The sequence below is a fragment of the Amia ocellicauda genome, chromosome 10, assembly GCF_036373705.1.
Source record: "Amia ocellicauda isolate fAmiCal2 chromosome 10, fAmiCal2.hap1, whole genome shotgun sequence".
Lineage (NCBI taxonomy): Eukaryota > Metazoa > Chordata > Actinopteri > Amiiformes > Amiidae > Amia > Amia ocellicauda.
Window position 1 is genome coordinate 42,265,607 of NC_089859.1, and position 13,760 is coordinate 42,279,366.

Below are 13,760 nucleotides of genomic sequence, written 5' to 3' on the forward strand. Positions count from 1 at the left end.
CTCTTAATACTCTCTATCTGTCTGGAGGAGTTATAATTGAAGTATTGTACACGTACCCAGCTACTGTCAACACCCTTTGCTGCACTGATATTTTTCCATCCATTTTTCTTTTTTTTTTTTTTTTTTGCTGGAAGTTCCGTCAATACCCGCCAACCTTTAAGAGACATCATGCAGCCAGGCCTCTCGGCTTGCGGCCACACCGTCCTGAATGCGCCCGATCTCGTCAGATCTCGCAAGCTAAACGGGGCAGGGCCTGGTCAGTACTTGGATGGGAGACCTCCTAGAAATACCAGGTGCTGCAAGCCTTTTACGTCTCCTGGGTAACTTCATCGTAGCTCTTAATACTCTCTTTCTGTCTCCAGGAGATATAATTGAAGAATTGTACACGTACTAGGCTACTTTCAACACCCTTTGCTGCACTGATATTTTTCCCTCCATTTTTCTTTTTATTTTATTTTTTTGCTGGAAGTTCCGTCAATATCCGCCAGCCTTTAAGAGACATCATGCAGCCAGGCCTCTTGGCTTGTAGTCACACCGTCCTGAACGCGCCCGATCATATCAGATTTCGGAAGCTAAACGGGGCAGGGCCTGGTCAGTACTTGGATGTGTGACCTCCTGGAAATACCAGGTGCTGCAAGCTTTTTACGTCTCCTGGGTAACTTCATCGTAGCTCTTAATACTCTCTTTCTTTCTCCAGGAGATATAATTGAAGAATTGTACACGTACCCGGCTACTTTCAACACCCTGTGCTGCACTGGTATATTTCCCTCTATTTTTTTTTTTTTTTTTTGCTGGCAGTTCCGTCAATACCCGCCAGCCTTTAAGAGACATCATGCAGCCAGGCATCTCGGCTTGCGGCCACACCATCCTGAACGCGCCCGATCTCGTCAGATCTCGGAAGCTAAACGGGGCAGGACCTGGTCAGTACATGAATGTGAGACCTCCTGGAAATACCTGGTGCTGCAAGCTTTTACGTCTCCTGGGTAACTTTATCGTAGCTCTTAATACTCTCTATCTGTCTGGAGGAGATATAATTGAAGTATTGTACACGTACCCGGCTACTTTCAAAACCCATTACTGCACTGATATTTTTCCCTCCATTTTTCTTTTTCTTTTTTTTTTTTTTTTTTTTTTGCTGGAAGTTCCGTCAATACCCGCCAGCCATTAAGAGACATCATGTAGCCAGGCCTCTCGGCTTGCGGCCACACCGTCCTGAATGCGCCCGATCTCGTCAGATCTCGGAAGCTAAACGGGGCAGGGTCTGGTCAGTACTTGGATGGGAGACCTCCTAGAAATACCAGGTGCTGCAAGCTTTTTATGTCTCCTGGGTAACTTCATCGTAGCTCTTAATACTCTCTTTCTGTCTCCAGGAGATATAATTGAAGAATTGTACACGTACCCGGCTACTTTCAACACCCTTTGCTGCACTGGTATATTTCCCTCTATTTTTCTTTTTTTTTTTTGCTGGCAGTTCCGTCAATACCCGCCAGCCTTTAAGAAACATCATGCAGCCAGACATCTCGGCTTGCGGCCACACCGTCCTGAACGCGCCCGATCTCGTCAGATCTCGGAAGCTAAACGGGGCAGGACCTGGTCAGTACTTGAATGTGAGACCTCCTGGAAATACCTGGTGCTGCAAGCTTTTACGTCTCCTGGGTAACTTTATCGTAGCTCTTAATACTCTCTATCTGTCTGGAGGAGATATAATTGAAGAATTGTACACGTACCCAGCTACTGTCAACACCATTTGCTGCACTGATATTTTTCCCTCCATTTTTCTTTTTTCTTTTGTTTTTTGCTGGAAGTTCCATCAATACCCGCCAGCCTTTAAGACACATCATGCCGCCAGGCCTCTTGGCTTGCAGCCACACCGTCCTGAACGCCCCCGATCTCATCAGATCTTGGAATTTAAACGGGGCAGGGCCTGGTCAGTACTTGGATGGGTGACCTCCTAGAAATGCCAGGTGCTGCAAGCTTTTTACGTCTCCTGGGTAACTTCATCGTAGCTCTTAATACTCTCTTTCTGTCCGGAGGAGATATAATTGAAGAATTGTACACATACCCGGCTACTTTCAAAACCCATTACTGCACTGATATTTTTCCCTCCATTCTTCTTTTTCTTTTTTTTTTTTTTTTTTTTTTTTGCTGGAAGTTCTGTCAATACCCGCCAGCCATTAAGAGATATCATGCAGCCAGGCCTCTCGGCTTGCGGCCACACCGTCCTGAACGCGCCCGATCTCGTCAGATCTCAGAATTTAAACGGGGCAGGGCCTGGTCAGTACTTTTATGGGTGACCTTCTGGAAATACCAGGTGCTGCCAGCTTTTTACATCTCCTGGGGAACTTCATCGTAGCTCTTAATACTCTCTTTCTGTCTGGAGAATATATAATTGAAGAATTGTACACGTACCCGGCTACTTTCAACACCCTTTGCTGCACTGGTATTTTTCCCTCTATTTTTCTTTTTTTTTTTTTTTTTTTTTGCTGGAAGTTCCGTCAATACCCACCAGCCTTTAAGAGACATCATGCAGCCAGGTCTCTTGGCTTGCGGCCACATTGTCCTGAACGCGCCTGATCTCGTTAGATCTCGGAAGCTAAACGGGGCAGGGCCTGGTCAGTACTTGGATGGGAGACCTCCAGGAAATACCTGGTGCTGCAAGCTTTTTACGTCTCCTGGGAAACTTAATCGTAGCTCTTAATACTCTCTATCTGTCTGGAGGAGATATAATTGAAGTATTGTACACGTACCCGGCTACTTTCAAAACCCATTACTGCACTGATATTTTTCCCTCCATTTTTCTTTTTCTTTTTTTTTTTTTTTTTTTTTTTTGCTGGCAGTTCCGTCAATACCCGCCAGCCTTTAAGAGACATCATGCAGCCAGGCGTCTCGGCTTGCGGCCACACCATCCTGAACGCGCCCGATCTCGTCAGATCTCGCAAGCTAAACGGGGCAGGGCCTGGTCAGTACTTGGATGGGAGACCTCCTAGAAATACCAGGTGCTGCAAGCCTTTTACGTCTCCTGGGTAACTTCATCGTAGCTCTTAATACTCTCTTTCTGTCTCCAGGAGATATAATTGAAGAATTGTACACGTACTAGGCTACTTTCAACACCCTTTGCTGCACTGATATTTTTCCCTCCATTTTTCTTTTTATTTTATTTTTTTGCTGGAAGTTCCGTCAATATCCGCCAGCCTTTAAGAGACATCATGCAGCCAGGCCTCTTGGCTTGTAGTCACACCGTCCTGAACGCGCCCGATCATATCAGATTTCGGAAGCTAAACGGGGCAGGGCCTGGTCAGTACTTGGATGTGTGACCTCCTGGAAATACCAGGTGCTGCAAGCTTTTTACGTCTCCTGGGTAACTTCATCGTAGCTCTTAATACTCTCTTTCTTTCTCCAGGAGATATAATTGAAGAATTGTACACGTACCCGGCTACTTTCAACACCCTGTGCTGCACTGGTATATTTCCCTCTATTTTTTTTTTTTTTTTTTGCTGGCAGTTCCGTCAATACCCGCCAGCCTTTAAGAGACATCATGCAGCCAGGCATCTCGGCTTGCGGCCACACCATCCTGAACGCGCCCGATCTCGTCAGATCTCGGAAGCTAAACGGGGCAGGACCTGGTCAGTACATGAATGTGAGACCTCCTGGAAATACCTGGTGCTGCAAGCTTTTACGTCTCCTGGGTAACTTTATCGTAGCTCTTAATACTCTCTATCTGTCTGGAGGAGATATAATTGAAGTATTGTACACGTACCCGGCTACTTTCAAAACCCATTACTGCACTGATATTTTTCCCTCCATTTTTCTTTTTCTTTTTTTTTTTTTTTTTTTTTTGCTGGAAGTTCCGTCAATACCCGCCAGCCATTAAGAGACATCATGTAGCCAGGCCTCTCGGCTTGCGGCCACACCGTCCTGAATGCGCCCGATCTCGTCAGATCTCGGAAGCTAAACGGGGCAGGGTCTGGTCAGTACTTGGATGGGAGACCTCCTAGAAATACCAGGTGCTGCAAGCTTTTTATGTCTCCTGGGTAACTTCATCGTAGCTCTTAATACTCTCTTTCTGTCTCCAGGAGATATAATTGAAGAATTGTACACGTACCCGGCTACTTTCAACACCCTTTGCTGCACTGGTATATTTCCCTCTATTTTTCTTTTTTTTTTTTGCTGGCAGTTCCGTCAATACCCGCCAGCCTTTAAGAAACATCATGCAGCCAGACATCTCGGCTTGCGGCCACACCGTCCTGAACGCGCCCGATCTCGTCAGATCTCGGAAGCTAAACGGGGCAGGACCTGGTCAGTACTTGAATGTGAGACCTCCTGGAAATACCTGGTGCTGCAAGCTTTTACGTCTCCTGGGTAACTTTATCGTAGCTCTTAATACTCTCTATCTGTCTGGAGGAGATATAATTGAAGAATTGTACACGTACCCAGCTACTGTCAACACCATTTGCTGCACTGATATTTTTCCCTCCATTTTTCTTTTTTCTTTTGTTTTTTGCTGGAAGTTCCATCAATACCCGCCAGCCTTTAAGACACATCATGCCGCCAGGCCTCTTGGCTTGCAGCCACACCGTCCTGAACGCCCCCGATCTCATCAGATCTTGGAATTTAAACGGGGCAGGGCCTGGTCAGTACTTGGATGGGTGACCTCCTAGAAATGCCAGGTGCTGCAAGCTTTTTACGTCTCCTGGGTAACTTCATCGTAGCTCTTAATACTCTCTTTCTGTCCGGAGGAGATATAATTGAAGAATTGTACACATACCCGGCTACTTTCAAAACCCATTACTGCACTGATATTTTTCCCTCCATTCTTCTTTTTCTTTTTTTTTTTTTTTTTTTTTTTTGCTGGAAGTTCTGTCAATACCCGCCAGCCATTAAGAGATATCATGCAGCCAGGCCTCTCGGCTTGCGGCCACACCGTCCTGAACGCGCCCGATCTCGTCAGATCTCAGAATTTAAACGGGGCAGGGCCTGGTCAGTACTTTTATGGGTGACCTTCTGGAAATACCAGGTGCTGCCAGCTTTTTACATCTCCTGGGGAACTTCATCGTAGCTCTTAATACTCTCTTTCTGTCTGGAGAATATATAATTGAAGAATTGTACACGTACCCGGCTACTTTCAACACCCTTTGCTGCACTGGTATTTTTCCCTCTATTTTTCTTTTTTTTTTTTTTTTTTTTTGCTGGAAGTTCCGTCAATACCCACCAGCCTTTAAGAGACATCATGCAGCCAGGTCTCTTGGCTTGCGGCCACATTGTCCTGAACGCGCCTGATCTCGTTAGATCTCGGAAGCTAAACGGGGCAGGGCCTGGTCAGTACTTGGATGGGAGACCTCCAGGAAATACCTGGTGCTGCAAGCTTTTTACGTCTCCTGGGAAACTTAATCGTAGCTCTTAATACTCTCTATCTGTCTGGAGGAGATATAATTGAAGTATTGTACACGTACCCGGCTACTTTCAAAACCCATTACTGCACTGATATTTTTCCCTCCATTTTTCTTTTTCTTTTTTTTTTTTTTTTTTTTTTTTGCTGGCAGTTCCGTCAATACCCGCCAGCCTTTAAGAGACATCATGCAGCCAGGCGTCTCGGCTTGCGGCCACACCATCCTGAACGCGCCCGATCTCGTCAGATCTCGGAAGCTAAACGGGGCAGGACCTGGTCAGTACTTGAATGTGAGACCTCCTGGAAATACCTGGTGCTGCAAGCTTTTACGTCTCCTGGGTAACTTCATCGTAGCTCTTAATACTCTCTTTCTGTCTGGAGGAGATATAATTCAAGTATTGTACACGTACCCGGCTACTTTCAACACCCTTTGCTGCACTGGTATTTCTCCCTCCATTTCTCTTTTTTTTATTGCTGGCAGTTCCGTCAATACCCGCCAGCCTTTAAGAGACATCATGCAGCCAGGCATCTCGGCTTGCGGCCACACCGTCCTGAACGCGTCCGATCTCGTAAGATCTCGGAAACTGAGTGGGGCAGGGCCTGGTCAGTACTTGGATGGGTGTCCTCCTGGAAATACCAGGTGCTGCAAGCTTTTTACGTCTCCTGGGTAACTTCATCGTAGCTCTTAATACTCTCTTTCAGTCTGGAGGAGATATAATTGAAGAATTGTACACGTACCTGGCTACTTTCAACACCCTTTGCTGCACTGATATTTTTACCACCATTTCTCTTTTTTTTTATTTGCTGGATGTTCCGTCAAAACCCGCCAACCATTAAGAGACATCATGCAGCCAGGCCTCTTGGCTTGCAGCCACACCGTCCTGAACGCCCCCGATCTCATCAGATCTTGGAATTTAAACGGGGCAGGGCCTGGTCAGTACTTGGATGGGTGACCTCCTAGGAATGCCAGGTTCTGCAAGCTTTTTACGTCTCCTGGGTAACTTCATCGTAGCTCTTAATACTCTCTTTCTGTCCGGAGGAGATATAATTGAAGAATTGTACACGTACCCGGCTACTTTCAAAACCCATTACTGCACTGATATTTTTCCCTCCATTTTTCTTTTTCTTTTTTTTTTTTTTTTTTTTTTGCTGGAAGTTCTGTCAATACCCGCCAGCCATTAAGAGACATCATGCAGCCAGGCCTCTCGGCTTGCGGCCACACCGTCCTGAACGCGCCCGATCTCGTCAGATCTCAGAATTTAAACGGGGCAGGGCCTGGTCAGTACTTTTATGGGTGACCTTCTGGAAATACGAGGTGCTGCAAACTTTTTACGTCTCCTGGGTAACTTCATCGTAGCTCTTAATTCTCTCTTTCTGTCTGGAGGAGATATAATTCAAGTATTGTACACGTACCCGGCTACTTTCAACACCCTTTGCTGCACTGGTATTTCTCCCTCCATTTCTCTTTTTTTTATTGCTGGCAGTTCCGTCAATACCCGCCAGCCTTTAAGAGACATCATGCAGCCAGGCATCTCGGCTTGCGGCCACACCGTCCTGAACGCGCCCGATCTCGTCAGATCTCGGAAGCCAAACGGGGCAGGGCCTGGTCAGTACTTGGATGGGTTTCCTCCTGGAAATACCAGATGCTGCAAGCTTTTTACGTCTCCTGTGTAACTTCATCGTAGCTCTTAATACTCTCTTTCAATCTGGAGGAGATATAATTGAAGAATTGTACACGTACCTGGCTACTTTCAACACCCTTTGCTGCACTGATATTTTTACCACCATTTCTCTTTTTTTTTATTTGCTGGCAGTTCCGTCAATACCCGCCAGCCTTTAAGAGACATCATGCAGCCAGGCGTCTCGGCTTGCGGCCACACCATCCTGAACGCGCCCGATCTCGTCAGATCTCGGAAGCTAAACGGGGCAGGACCTGGTCAGTACTTGAATGTGAGACCTCCTGGAAATACCTGGTGCTGCAAGCTTTTACAACTCCTGGGTAACTTCATCGTAGCTCTTAATACTCTCTATCTGTCTGGAAGAGATATAATTGAAGTATTGTACACGTACCCAGCTACTGTCAACACCCTTTGCTGCACTGATATTTTTCCATCCATTTTTCTTTTTTTTTTTTTTGCTGGAAGTTCCGTCAATACCCGCCAACCTTTAAGAGACATCATGCAGCCAGGCCTCTCGGCTTGTGGCCACACCGTCCTGAATGCGCCCGATCTCGTCAGATCTCGGAAGCTAAACGGGGCAGGGCCTGGTCAATACTTGGATGGGAGACCTCCTAGAAATACCAGGTGCTGCAAGCTTTTTACGTCACCTGGGTAACTTCATCGTAGCTCTTAATACTGTCTTTCTGTCTGGAGGAGATATAATTCAAGTATTGTACACGTACCCGGCTACTTTCAACACCCTTTGCTGCACTGGTATTTCTCCCTCCATTTCTCTTTTTTTTTTTGCTGGCAGTTCCGTCAATACCCGCCAGCCTTTAAGAGACATCATGCAGCCAGAATCTCGGCTTGCGGCCACACCATCCTGAACGCGCCCGATCTCGTCAGATCTCGGAAACTGAATGGGGCAGGGCCTGGTCAGTACTTGGATGGGAGACCTCCTGGAAATACCTGGTGCTGCAAGCTTTTACGTCTCCTGGGTAACTTTATCGTAGCTCTTAATTCTCTCTTTCTGTCTGTAGGAGATATAATTGAAGTATTGTACACGTACCCGGCTACTTTCAACACCCTTTGCTGCACTGATATTTTTCCCTCCCTTTTTCTATTTTTTTTTTTTTTTTTTTTTTGCTGGAAGTTCCGTCAATACTTGCCAGCCTTTAAGAGACATCATGCAGCCAGGCCTCTCGGCTTGCGGCCACACCGTCCTGAACGCGCCTGATCTCATCATATCTCGGAAGCTAAACGGGGCAGGGTCTGGTCAGTACTTGGTTGGGTGACCTCCTGGAAATACCAGGTGCTGCAAGCTTTTTACGTCTCCTGGGTAACTTCATCGTAGCTCTTAATACTCTCTTTCAGTCTGGAGGAGATATTATTGAAGAATTGTACACGTACCCGGCTACTTTCAACAGCCTTTGCTGCACTGATATTTTTCCCTCCATTTTTCTTTTTTTTTTTTGCTGGAAGTTCGTCAATATCCGCCAACCTTTAAGAGACATCATGCAGCCAGGCCTCTCGGCTTGTGGCCACACCGTCCTGAATGCGCCCGATCTCGTAAGATCTCGGAAGCTAAACGGGGCAGGGCCTGGTCAGTACTTGGATGGCTGACCTCCTAGAAATACAAGGTGCTGCAAGCTTTTTACGTCTCCTGGGTAACTTCATCGTAGCTCTTAATACTCTCTTTCTGTCTGGAGGAGACATAATTGAAGTATTGTACACGTACCCAGCTACTGTCAACACCCTTTGCTGCACTGATATTTTTCCATCCATTTTTCTTTTTTTTTTTTTTTTTTTTTTTTTGCTGGAAATTCCGTCAATACCCGCCAACCTTTAAGAGACATCATGCAGCCAGGCCTCTCGGCTTGTGGCCACACCGTCCTGAATGCGCCCGATCTCGTAAGATCTCGGAAGCTAAACGGGGCAGGGCCTGGTCAGTACTTGGATGGCTTTCCTCCTAGAAATACCAGGTGCTGCAAGCTTTTTACGTCACCTGGGTAACTTCATCGTAGCTCTTAATACTGTCTTTCTGTCTGGAGGAGATATAATTCAAGTATTGTACACTTACCCGGCTACTTTCAACACCCTTTGCTGCACTGGTATTTCTCCCTCCATTTCTCTTTTTTTTTTTGCTGGCAGTTCCGTCAATACCCGCCAGCCTTTAAGAGACATCATGCAGCCAGAATCTCGGCTTGCGGCCACACCATCCTGAACGCGCCCGATCTCGTCAGATCTCGGAAACTGAATGGGGCAGGGCCTGGTCAGTACTTGGATGGGAGACCTCCTGGAAATACCTGGTGCTGCAAGCTTTTACGTCTCCTGGGTAACTTTATCGTAGCTCTTAATTCTCTCTTTCTGTCTGGAGGAGATATAATTGAAGTATTGTACACGTACCCGGCTACTTTCAACACCCTTTGCTGCACTGATATTTTTCCCTCCCTTTTTCTATTTTTTTTTTTTTTTTTTTTTGCTGGAAGTTCCGTCAATACTTGCCAGCCTTTAAGAGACATCATGCAGCCAGGCCTCTCGGCTTGCGGCCACACCGTCCTGAACGCGCCTAATCTCATCATATCTCGGAAGCTAAACGGGGCAGGGTCTGGTCAGTACTTGGTTGGGTGACCTCCTGGAAATACCAGGTGCTGCAAGCTTTTTACGTCTCCTGGGTAACTTCATCGTAGCTCTTAATACTCTCTTTCAGTCTGGAGGAGATATTATTGAAGAATTGTACACGTACCCGGCTACTTTCAACAGCCTTTGCTGCACTGATATTTTTCCCTCCATTTTTCTTTTTTTTTTTTTGCTGGAAGTTCGTCAATATCCGCCAACCTTTAAGAGACATCATGCAGCCAGGCCTCTCGGCTTGTGGCCACACCGTCCTGAATGCGCCCGATCTCGTAAGATCTCGGAAGCTAAACGGGGCAGGGCCTGGTCAGTACTTGGATGGCTGACCTCCTAGAAATACCAGGTGCTGCAAGCTTTTTACGTCTCCTGGGTAACTTCATCGTAGCTCTTAATACTCTCTTTCTGTCTGGAGGAGACATAATTGAAGTATTGTACACGTACCCAGCTACTGTCAACACCCTTTGCTGCACTGATATTTTTCCATCCATTTTTCTTTTTTTTTTTTTTTTTTTTTTTTTGCTGGAAATTCCGTCAATACCCGCCAACCTTTAAGAGACATCATGCAGCCAGGCCTCTCGGCTTGTGGCCACACCGTCCTGAATGCGCCCGATCTCGTAAGATCTCGGAAGCTAAACGGGGCAGGGCCTGGTCAGTACTTGGATGGCTGACCTCCTAGAAATACCAGGTGCTGCAAGCTTTTTACGTCTCCTGGGTAACTTCATCGTAGCTCTTAATACTCTCTTTCTGTCTGCAGGAGATATAATTGAAGAATTGTACACGTACCCGGCTACTTTCAACACCCTTTGCTGCACTGGTATTTCTCCCTCCATTTCTCTTTTTTTTTTTTGCTGGATGTTCCGTCAATACCCGCCAGCCTTTAAGAGACATCATGCAGCCAGGCCTCTTGGCTTGTGGCCACACAGTCCCGATCTCGTCAGATCACGGAAGCTAAACAGGGCAGGGCCTGGTCAGTACTTGAATGGGAGACCTCCTAGAAATACCAGGTGCTGCAAGGTTTTTACGTCTCCTGGGTAACTTCATCGTAGCTCTTAATACTCTCTTTCTGTCTGCAGGAGATATAATTGAAGAATTGTACACGTACCCTGCTACTTTCAACACGCTTTGCTGCACTGATATTTTTCCCTCCATTTTTCTATTTTTTTTTTTTTTTTTTCTTGCTGGAAGTTCCATCAATTCCCTCCAGCGTTTAAGAGACATCATGCAGCCAGGCCTCTTGGCTTGCAACCACACCGTCCTGAACGCGCCCCATCTCGTCAGATCTCGGAAGCTAAACGGGGCAGGGCCTGGTCATTACTTGAATGTGGGACCTCCTGGAAATACCTGGTGCTGCAAGCTTTTTACGTCTCCTGGGTAACTTTATCGTAGCTCTTAACACTCTCTTTCTGTCTGGAGGAGATATAATTGAAGAATTGTTCACGTAACCGGCTACATTCAACACCCTTTGCTGCACTGATATTTTTCCCTCCATTTTTCTTTTTTCTTCTTTATTTTGCTGGAAGTTCCATCAATACCCGTCAACCTTTAAGAGACATCATGCAGCCAGGCGTCTCGGCTTGTGGCCACACCGTCCTGAATGCGCCCGATCTCGTCAGATCTTGGAAGCTAAACGGGGCAGGGCCTGGTCAGTACTTAGATGGGAGACCTCCTGGAAATACCAGGTGCTGCAAGCTTTTTACATCACTTGGGTAACTTCATCGTAGCTCTTAATACTCTCTTACAGTCTGGAGGAGATATAATTGAAGAATTGTACACGTACCCGGCTACTTTCAACACCCTTTGCTGCACAGATATATTTCCCTCCATTTTTCTTTATTCTTTTCTTTTTTGCTGGAAGTTCCGTCAATACCCTCCAGCCTTTAAGAGACTTCATGCAGCCAGGCCTCTTGGCTTGCGGCCACACCGTCCTGAACGCGCCCGATCTCGTCAGATCTCGGAAGCTGAACGGGGCAGGGCCTGGTCAGTACTTGGATGGGTGACCTCCTGGAAATACCAGGTGCTGCAAGCTTTTTTCGTCACTTGGGTAACTTCATCGTAGCTCTTAATACTCTCTTTCTGTCTGGAGGAGATATAATTGAAGAATTGTACACGTACCCGGCTACTTTCAACAACCTCTCCTGCACTGATATTTTTCCCTCCATTTTTCTATTTTTTTTTTTTTTTTTTTTGCTGGAAATTCCGTCAATACCCGCCAGCCGTTAAGAGACATCAGGCAGCCAGGAATCTCGGCTTGCGGCCACACCGTCCTGAACGCGCTCGATCTCGTCAGATCTCGGAAGCTAAACGGGGCAGGACCTGGTCAGTACTTGAATGTGAGACCTCCTGGAAGTACCTGGTGCTGCAAGCTTTTACGTCTCCTGGGTAACTTTATCGTAGCTCTTAATACTCTCTTTCTGTCTGGAGGAGATATAATTGAAGTATTGTACACGTACCCAGCTACTGTCAACACCCTTTGCTGCACTGATATTTTTCCATCCATCTTTTTATTTTTATTTTTATTTTATTTTTCTGCTGGAAGTTCCGTCAATACCCGCCAACCTTTAAGAGACATCATGCAGCCAGGCGTCTTGGCTTGTGGCCACACCGTCCTGAATGCACCCGATCTCGTCAGATCTCGGAAGCTAAACGGGGCAGGGCCTGGTCAGTACTTAGATGGGAGACCTCCTGGAAATACCAGGTGCTGCAAGCTTTTTACATCACTTGGGTAACTTCATCGTAGCTCTTAATACTCTCTTACAGTCTGGAGGAGATATAATTGAAGAATTGTACACGTACCCGGCTACTTTCAACACCCTTTGCTGCACTGATATATTTCCCTCCATTTTTCTTTTTTCTTTTATTTTTTGCTGGAAGTTCCGTCAATACCCTCCAGCCTTTAAGAGACTTCATGCAGCCAGGCCTCTTGGCTTGCGGCCACACCGTCCTGAACGCGCCCGATCTCGTCAGATCTCGGAAGCTGAACGGGGCAGGGCCTGATCAGTACTTGGATGGGTGACCTCCTGGAAATACCAGGTGCTGCAAGCTTTTTTCGTCACTTGGGTAACTTCATCGTAGCTCTTAATACTCTCTTTCAGTCTGGAGGAGATATAATTGAAGTATTGTACACTTTGTCTTAGGGACAGTCTGGCTAGCAGTGACTGAGTGGTTGACAGACGACAAGCAACGGAATGTACGTGCTCTGTGATGTCATAGGAGTCAGCTGAGAGAGGCTCGTGATGTCATCGCTGAGCTGTCTGTCTGTCTGTCTGTCTCTCTCTCTCTCTCTCTCTCTTCCTCTGAATTCAATTCATTTGTATTGTCAAAGCAATTGGACATACATACATATATATATATATATATATATATATACATACATACATACATCCATACATGCTAGAAAGTCATTACTATGTTATCTTAAAGGCTAACTAAGCAGAACATATATCATTATAGAACAGAGTTCATAGGTCAACACATGGTTTTAGGGAACAGGCACGTAGGTCATACCGTTTGACAATGTCTCCAAGGTTCTCATCGTAAATAACAAACAGAAATCAAACTATCTTCTGGGCTGACCTTCTAGCTTGACCGTATCTTTCTTAAGTATACAAGAGAGAAAAACAGGTGTAAGAAAATAATTTCTAATTTTCCTTCTACACATATATACATACATACATACATATGTAGCGTTATGTTGGGTGTATTTGGATAAGAGCATTTGGGCTCTGAGCTGAAGCACTGATCTAAAGAAGACCTCTCCCCCCCCAAAGTTATCAGATTTCCTTAGCTCATCAGCTTAGAACTGGTTTGCATCAAAGTGACAGTTTTGGGGAGGATGGCACCGAGAAGAGGCCAAATAGTTTGGAATTCTGCTATGAGATGTCTGGAGAAAGGGGCCTGTAGGTGATAAAAACTCTTTGAAGTGGATGAGAGCCGAAATCCCGACATAGAGCTACGAACCCAGGCCAACCGGCATTTCCAAAAGATGGCATGGATTGACATCAGTCATAAATAAAGCCTCCCTCCAATAGGACACTGGGGGCTGAAACCGAAATCCAATCTCAAGAACTCAGGGACCAATCACC

General features: G+C 46.1%; 9 non-coding genes and 28 pseudogenes across 9 annotated transcripts; all 37 read left to right on the top strand.

Moving 5' to 3' along the window:
- The first annotated feature begins 186 nt into the window (after positions 1–186).
- LOC136762613 (5S ribosomal RNA) lies at positions 187–305 on the top strand. The gene has a single exon (XR_010820807.1). It is a non-coding gene; the product is annotated as a 5S ribosomal RNA (ribosomal RNA).
- A 216-nt stretch (positions 306–521) lies between these two features.
- Positions 522–640, top strand: LOC136761364 (uncharacterized; annotated as a pseudogene).
- Positions 641–850: 210 nt separating this feature from the next.
- Positions 851–969, top strand: LOC136761200 (uncharacterized; annotated as a pseudogene).
- Positions 970–1,194: 225 nt separating this feature from the next.
- LOC136762483 (5S ribosomal RNA) lies at positions 1,195–1,313 on the top strand. Its single transcript, XR_010820681.1, has one exon. It is a non-coding gene; the product is annotated as a 5S ribosomal RNA (ribosomal RNA).
- Positions 1,314–1,523: 210 nt separating this feature from the next.
- Positions 1,524–1,642, top strand: LOC136760853 (uncharacterized; annotated as a pseudogene).
- Positions 1,643–1,857: 215 nt separating this feature from the next.
- LOC136760943 (uncharacterized) lies at positions 1,858–1,976 on the top strand (annotated as a pseudogene).
- A 228-nt stretch (positions 1,977–2,204) lies between these two features.
- On the top strand, positions 2,205–2,323 carry LOC136761408 (uncharacterized; annotated as a pseudogene).
- Positions 2,324–2,542: 219 nt separating this feature from the next.
- LOC136760958 (uncharacterized) lies at positions 2,543–2,661 on the top strand (annotated as a pseudogene).
- A 228-nt stretch (positions 2,662–2,889) lies between these two features.
- LOC136762622 (5S ribosomal RNA) lies at positions 2,890–3,008 on the top strand. The gene has a single exon (XR_010820816.1). It is a non-coding gene; the product is annotated as a 5S ribosomal RNA (ribosomal RNA).
- Positions 3,009–3,224: 216 nt separating this feature from the next.
- Positions 3,225–3,343, top strand: LOC136761365 (uncharacterized; annotated as a pseudogene).
- Positions 3,344–3,553: 210 nt separating this feature from the next.
- On the top strand, positions 3,554–3,672 carry LOC136761201 (uncharacterized; annotated as a pseudogene).
- Positions 3,673–3,897: 225 nt separating this feature from the next.
- LOC136762484 (5S ribosomal RNA) lies at positions 3,898–4,016 on the top strand. Its single transcript, XR_010820682.1, has one exon. It is a non-coding gene; the product is annotated as a 5S ribosomal RNA (ribosomal RNA).
- A 210-nt stretch (positions 4,017–4,226) lies between these two features.
- LOC136760854 (uncharacterized) lies at positions 4,227–4,345 on the top strand (annotated as a pseudogene).
- Positions 4,346–4,560: 215 nt separating this feature from the next.
- Positions 4,561–4,679, top strand: LOC136760944 (uncharacterized; annotated as a pseudogene).
- A 228-nt stretch (positions 4,680–4,907) lies between these two features.
- Positions 4,908–5,026, top strand: LOC136761409 (uncharacterized; annotated as a pseudogene).
- Positions 5,027–5,245: 219 nt separating this feature from the next.
- On the top strand, positions 5,246–5,364 carry LOC136760960 (uncharacterized; annotated as a pseudogene).
- Positions 5,365–5,592: 228 nt separating this feature from the next.
- LOC136760802 (uncharacterized) lies at positions 5,593–5,711 on the top strand (annotated as a pseudogene).
- A 208-nt stretch (positions 5,712–5,919) lies between these two features.
- Positions 5,920–6,038, top strand: LOC136761535 (uncharacterized; annotated as a pseudogene).
- A 211-nt stretch (positions 6,039–6,249) lies between these two features.
- Positions 6,250–6,368, top strand: LOC136761041 (uncharacterized; annotated as a pseudogene).
- A 226-nt stretch (positions 6,369–6,594) lies between these two features.
- Positions 6,595–6,713, top strand: LOC136761778 (uncharacterized; annotated as a pseudogene).
- A 209-nt stretch (positions 6,714–6,922) lies between these two features.
- On the top strand, positions 6,923–7,041 carry LOC136760924 (uncharacterized; annotated as a pseudogene).
- A 211-nt stretch (positions 7,042–7,252) lies between these two features.
- Positions 7,253–7,371, top strand: LOC136760803 (uncharacterized; annotated as a pseudogene).
- Positions 7,372–7,582: 211 nt separating this feature from the next.
- On the top strand, positions 7,583–7,701 carry LOC136762664 (5S ribosomal RNA). The gene has a single exon (XR_010820858.1). It is a non-coding gene; the product is annotated as a 5S ribosomal RNA (ribosomal RNA).
- Positions 7,702–7,909: 208 nt separating this feature from the next.
- On the top strand, positions 7,910–8,028 carry LOC136761022 (uncharacterized; annotated as a pseudogene).
- Positions 8,029–8,249: 221 nt separating this feature from the next.
- LOC136761116 (uncharacterized) lies at positions 8,250–8,368 on the top strand (annotated as a pseudogene).
- A 209-nt stretch (positions 8,369–8,577) lies between these two features.
- On the top strand, positions 8,578–8,696 carry LOC136761291 (uncharacterized; annotated as a pseudogene).
- Positions 8,697–8,919: 223 nt separating this feature from the next.
- On the top strand, positions 8,920–9,038 carry LOC136761162 (uncharacterized; annotated as a pseudogene).
- A 208-nt stretch (positions 9,039–9,246) lies between these two features.
- Positions 9,247–9,365, top strand: LOC136761023 (uncharacterized; annotated as a pseudogene).
- A 220-nt stretch (positions 9,366–9,585) lies between these two features.
- Positions 9,586–9,704, top strand: LOC136761555 (uncharacterized; annotated as a pseudogene).
- Positions 9,705–9,914: 210 nt separating this feature from the next.
- Positions 9,915–10,033, top strand: LOC136760695 (uncharacterized; annotated as a pseudogene).
- A 223-nt stretch (positions 10,034–10,256) lies between these two features.
- On the top strand, positions 10,257–10,375 carry LOC136760696 (uncharacterized; annotated as a pseudogene).
- Positions 10,376–10,915: 540 nt separating this feature from the next.
- Positions 10,916–11,034, top strand: LOC136762002 (uncharacterized; annotated as a pseudogene).
- A 216-nt stretch (positions 11,035–11,250) lies between these two features.
- LOC136762499 (5S ribosomal RNA) lies at positions 11,251–11,369 on the top strand. The gene has a single exon (XR_010820696.1). It is a non-coding gene; the product is annotated as a 5S ribosomal RNA (ribosomal RNA).
- A 216-nt stretch (positions 11,370–11,585) lies between these two features.
- Positions 11,586–11,704, top strand: LOC136762358 (5S ribosomal RNA). Its single transcript, XR_010820559.1, has one exon. It is a non-coding gene; the product is annotated as a 5S ribosomal RNA (ribosomal RNA).
- Positions 11,705–11,924: 220 nt separating this feature from the next.
- On the top strand, positions 11,925–12,043 carry LOC136761229 (uncharacterized; annotated as a pseudogene).
- Positions 12,044–12,266: 223 nt separating this feature from the next.
- LOC136762064 (5S ribosomal RNA) lies at positions 12,267–12,385 on the top strand. Its single transcript, XR_010820431.1, has one exon. It is a non-coding gene; the product is annotated as a 5S ribosomal RNA (ribosomal RNA).
- A 216-nt stretch (positions 12,386–12,601) lies between these two features.
- On the top strand, positions 12,602–12,720 carry LOC136762448 (5S ribosomal RNA). Its single transcript, XR_010820647.1, has one exon. It is a non-coding gene; the product is annotated as a 5S ribosomal RNA (ribosomal RNA).
- The last annotated feature ends 1,040 nt before the right edge of the window (positions 12,721–13,760 follow it).